Source organism: Benincasa hispida, chromosome 8, assembly GCF_009727055.1.
Source record: "Benincasa hispida cultivar B227 chromosome 8, ASM972705v1, whole genome shotgun sequence".
Taxonomy (NCBI): Eukaryota; Viridiplantae; Streptophyta; class Magnoliopsida; order Cucurbitales; family Cucurbitaceae; genus Benincasa; species Benincasa hispida.
In genome coordinates this window covers 34,605,946-34,612,116 of record NC_052356.1, presented here as the reverse complement: position 1 = coordinate 34,612,116, position 6,171 = coordinate 34,605,946, and positions in this window count along the sequence as shown.

Here is a 6,171-nt window from a genome sequence, read left to right as displayed (position 1 = left end):
AAGGTTTTACCCAAAGAGAGGAGATAGACTATGAAGAAACTTTCTTTCCTGTTGCCATGATTAAATCTATAAGAATACTTTTATCCATTGCTGCTTTTTATGATTATGAAATATGACAAATGGGTGTCAAGACAACCTTTTTGAATGGTCATCTTGAAGAAAGTATTTATATGTCTCAACCAGAAGTGTTAACTGAACGGGGACAAGAGCAAAAATTTTGCAAGCTTAAATGATCCATTTATGGACTAAAATAAGTATCTTGGTCCTGGAATATAAGATTTGACACTGCGATCAAATCTTAGACTTTGAACAGAATGTTGATGAAAATAGTCAACAAAACTGTAGTTTTTTTGGTACTTTATGTTGATGATATCCTGCTCATTGGGAATGAGGTAGGCTTCCTTGTTGACGTAAAGAGATGGTTAGCATCGAAATTTCAAAATTTAGGAGATGTACAGTATGTTCTTGGAATCCAAATAGTTTGGAGTCACAAGAATAAAATGCTAACGCTATCTCAAACATCTTATATTGATAAAATGTTGTCGCGATATAACATGCAAATTTTAAAACAGGTTTATTGCCTTTTAGACATGGAATTCATTTGTCTAAGGAACAATGTCCTAAGACATCTGAAGAAATTGAGAATATGAAAAGAATTTCTTATGCATTAACAGTCGGGAGTTTAATGTACACTATGTTGTGCATATGTCTGGACATATGCTTTGCAGTCAGAATAGTCAACAGGTTCCTATCCAACCCTGGATATAGTCATTGGACTACCGTTAAAAACACCCTCAAGTATCTTTGAAGAATTAGGGACTATATGCTCGTGTATGGCTCTAAGGATTTGATCCTTACTAAATATACTGAATCTGACTTTTAGACTGATGTAGATTCAAGGAAATCTACTTCGGGATTAGTATTCACTCTAAATAGAGAAGCTATAGTATGAAGATGCATTAAACAAGGTTGTAGTGCTGACTCCACCATGGAAGCTAAATACGTAGTTGCGTGTGGAGCAGCTAAAGAAGCAGTTTGACTCATAAAGTTCTTGACCGATTTGGAAGTGGTTCCAAATATGCATCTGCCAATTACCCTGCATTGTGATAACAATGGAGCAATTGCCAACTCAAAAGAACTAAGAAGCCATAAAAGAGTAAAGCACATCGAACGTAAGTACCATATCATCAGGGAGATAAAACACAGAGGAGACGTGACTGTCACACAAATAGCCTCAGAAGATAACCTGGCTAACCCGTTTACTAAGGCCTTTACAGCTAGAGTGTTCGAGGGTCACCTAATGGGACTTGGACTACGAGATACATAAATTTAGGGCAAATAGGAGAAATACTGGATATCTGATGTCCTAGTTTATTGTATTTATTATTCTTTCATACTCAACGGTTTTTATATTTGTATATATGTAGTTCCACTGAAGTTTTAGTCCAAGTGGGAGTTTGTTGGGTTGTATGTCCTTAAACTTGCAGTTTGTAACAATAAACATATTCTATATGAAATAAAGGATCTTCTTGAAGTTTATTTAATAAATATGTAAATTGCACTTTTAAAGGCTTAATTCTAATAAACTAAGATCCATGGCTATTACATGAGTACCTGGACTTTATATGGAGACATAAAGATGGATCAAGTTCGAGTACATAGCTAAATTGTCTATAATATACAAATAAGGTTGGGTACCTTAATTTAATAATACTATAGGATGCAACCCACTTTTTATTTAGCATAAACGATATGATCCTAAATTGTTCATGTGGAGACATGAAGTGGGAGCATCCTAGCCAGCCAGCAGTTGCCGGACGGGACTTCCTTGCCTTCAGCCTAGCCGCCTTGTCTTATCCTACCCTTTCGGACAAAGAGTTTGTATAAGACCGAACTAAGAAACAAGCTAATCTTACTTTATAACATTGTTTATTGTTTAAGACTGACTATTTCAAATCAATGACCTAGGTAACTGGACCTTAATCCCGAGCTAACTATGAACTCCTGTTTATTCGGGATTATTCTTAGATTTTTATAGATGAGGGTTGGCTCTACAGTGCCGGCTCAATAAACCTCTCATTTCAAGAGTAAGACCGAGTAGATAACTGGAGACTTAGGGTGCAAGATGGATTTCACTCCTACTGCTTTTAGGTTTAGTAGAGAGGTTGTTCCCTTATGTGCCGACTCTAATTCTTGAACAAGGATGTACACCTTCTCATTGACTCAATAGAGACTCAATTTGGTGATTGGATCATAAACCAATTATTCATTAGAGGATCGGTGGGATTTAAGGAGCTAGATGTAATCTCGAGGGTAAAACAGCATTTGACCCAGCTGTTATTACAAATAACCTGTGAAGGGTTAACTTACTAATTATGGTTATATCGAGTGCACACAATTATATCTACAGTGAGGGGAGTGCAACTATTGGGCTTTAGTGGAGTGATCCGATAGTTAACGAATGGTTATTAGTTCGGTTTAAAGCGTTTAACCAATTAATCTCGGATCGTTAGAGCCCATGATCTGTAGGTCCATTAGGTCCCCTATATTAGGGCCCCCTACTAGCTCATAAATAGATTAAATCTTAGAATAAATTGATGAGTTAATTTGAAATGTTCAAATTCAAATTTAAGGGATTAGTAATTGTATGCGATATAATTACAGGTTTAATAATTGAATTAAACGAAATTGGAGAATTGAATAATATTTAAATTTGATTCAAATATTAATTACATGAATAGGGTTTCATGGTTGTAGAATTGATATTTGATTAATTTAATATTTGATATTAAATTAAAAAGAATTAATTGAATTGTTTAATTGATTATTAATTTTATTTAAAAATTGATTATTGAATTAATTTTAGTAAAATTAATGAATTTTCAGACTGATTAAGGAATTAATATTGAAATTTGGTTTTTATTTTGAAAATAATTCCAAAATTAAATAGAAATTGGATTTTTGGAAAAAAAAAATCGATTAAAGTGGGATTTTCCCACTTGCATAAACATTCACAATTCCACTTCAATTCTTGAAGTAGAAGGTGTCTACTTCATGTTATTTTGGAATTGTATGCTAGAGAGATAAAAGTTGAATACTTCAGCTGAGTTAATTGCAATTTTTTTTTTTAGATTCAAGGTTGAAGAAAAGTTTTTCATTGCATGCTCTCAAAATCAACTTTTCTTCTCCATAATACTCCATCAATTCAGCTCATTTTGATTCCCACAAATCAATCTAAGATCTAAGAGAATAGTAGGAAAGATCAAGTGGTGTTTTACATCCATTTGGATTGAAGATTGTTGTTGAATTCGTGGATTGAAGAGCTTCTACAAAGGTATTTTATGAAACCCTCTTTTTTCTTATGAGCATATTGTTTTAATTGCTAAAACTGATGAATTAAAGTGCTTATTGATCCTGATTTCTTCCGCTAATTGTATGTTAACTTCATCAAATCGCTTATGAACAACAGTTCATAATATACTCAAAATTGAAATTAAGTCACCTAGGTCATCCTATTGAAATAGGAACCAAACTAGTCAACGGTGTTACTATTGGGGTTGATGCCCTAAATCTCGTGGGTCTTGTACTTTGTAATTGTGATGTAAAAACAATTAAATTATTTAATAAAATATGAGATGTTTAATTGATATTTAGTAGCATTAAAACTACAAACCAATAAATTAACGTCCAAAGTTATCATTTGTTCCTTAAACATGTATGTAGAGATCTACAGGTGGATCATGTTTAAGTGATAATCTAAATGGTCTGTAGTAGATGGATGAGACTAGATACCTTATCCTGATGACACTACGAATACGACCCGCTTGGTAGGTGTTATAATTGTTGTTAAGTGCTACAAATGATCTTATCCTGATCATTCATGTGGAGACATGTGAGCGGGGGTGTTCTATGCAAAAGAGTTTGTATAAGACCGGACCACGAAATGACTAGTTTCGTTATATAACATCGTTCATAATAGAGATTTACATTTCATCAGGATGACCATAAGTGACATGAAGGCAGTTATTTAATTTGTATGGGTGAGAGTAGCTAGATTGCCGACTTAATAGGCCCACCATTTTAGGGATTCGTCTAATTGGGGAGCTAGGAACACAACTATAGAAGAGGGAATTCACTCCTTCCCCAATGTCAGGGTAAGTAGATAAATTGCTCCCTTAAGAGCTGATTACTAGACTTAAACAATGTGACGTTACACTCTCTCTTGGCCAGAGAGGGGTTTGGTCATAGTTGGACTATGACTTATTGTTCATTAGAGGGATCAATGATACTTAAGGAGTTAGATGTAACTACAAGAGTAAAATGAAAATTTTGGCCTACATGTACTTACGAGCAATTTGTGAAAGGTCATCGCACTATTGATTGGTTATATCCAATGGACACAAAAATATATCTGTAGTGCAAAGAATGCAGCTGTAGGTTTTTAGTGGAGTACCCGACAATTAATGGATGTTGAATAATTTAATTAAAGAAGTTTAATTAATTATTCAAGTACCATTGGAGCTTCAATCTACAGGTCCATGAGGTCCCTTTGTAGTTCAATAGGGATTTAATGAGAATCAATTTTGGATTAATTTAATTGTTCAAATTAAATGAGGAAATTAATTATATATGATATAATTAATTTAATTTAATTATATGTGATATAATTAATATAATATATTTTATACATTATAATATAAGTTTATTTGAGAGGAAATAAATATTTGAATATAATTCAAATATTAATTATGTGAATTGGATTCATATAATAAATTTCGTATAAATGAGATTTATATTAAATACCATGCATTAATGAGAGAATGAAAACTATAGTTTATATTGTATTTGAAACAATATTAAACTATAAGTTATGTGTTTATATTTGAATATAACATATAGTTTTAATATATATTATAGATAAGGTAGTTATCATATAATATATTAAACTTTTTGTTAAAATAATTTTATTAAATTATTTTTATATTAATTTTTTAAAATTAATATGGGAGGGAGTTGTAACTTGCTCCCCTTCTTTTCTCTCCTAATCGTTCGTGATAGTGGGGTTGAGATGTGGGTGATTTTTTGCTTCTTCTTCACAAAGAATTTACATAAGCTTTTGGCATCTTTGAATTCTCTCTAAACTCTCACAGTAAAAAAAATTTTCCAAACTCTCTTCTCTTAATTTCCTCTCCCTCTCTTCCAAAACTAAGAGCCTGCTCAACTCCTTGGAGATTCTCATCCCAGAAGAGAATACATAAGGCTCCAATTAGTGGTTGCCAATTTGGACCGTTCGCGTTCTGTACATGACCTTTCTAGAGAAGAGGATCACATGAAGAAAAGTTCTTCAAGGGTAAGGTTCTCTAATCCTTAATTCATCTTTTTATTTTTAATTAATGTATGCTGTAATTTTGTGTTTACTACATAATCATATTCTATATTTTTCGTTTTTGTGAGAAACCAAAAATTGGGACGATCCACGTTTCCATTCAGGACCTTTACAGGTTCCTTCAGTTACATCTAGTGGTTAATATTTCGTGATCCAGTCTTATACAAACTTTTTGCATAGGATACCTCCACTAACGTGTCATCTATACGAACGTTTGTATAGAATACAAAGTGGGTCGCCTCCATAGTGTTACCAAGATAAGGTACCCAACCTTATCTCTCTACTATAGACCCTTTAGGCTAAATCTTGCATATTGATCCTCGTATGTCTCCACATACAGTTCAAGACTCATAAGGCAGCTTTGGATGTTAGTTTATTGGATTTAGAGTTATTAAGACAAATTAGACAACAATACAAACGATAACATTTATTGATTAAACATCTATAACTCTTTATTGGTGTCGATCAATTAATAACATTTACTATCTACGAGTTTTAGGGCACAAAACCCAACATTGGGCATATTTCAAATTTTATCCCCAAAATTTAGGAAAAATTCAAATTTCATCCCCAAATTTGATATATCAGATAAAGCCAAAATCAAGAATAAATTACTTAGTTTCAGCCTTATTTCAAATTAAAATTTGGCCACATTCCAAGTTTTATCCCAAATTCAAATTAGATTCTTATTCTTAAATCAAATTAAATTAATAATAAAATCTTAAATTTATCTCATACTAAAATTTGGCCATATTTCAAATTTTAAAATTTAAATTCTTGATATT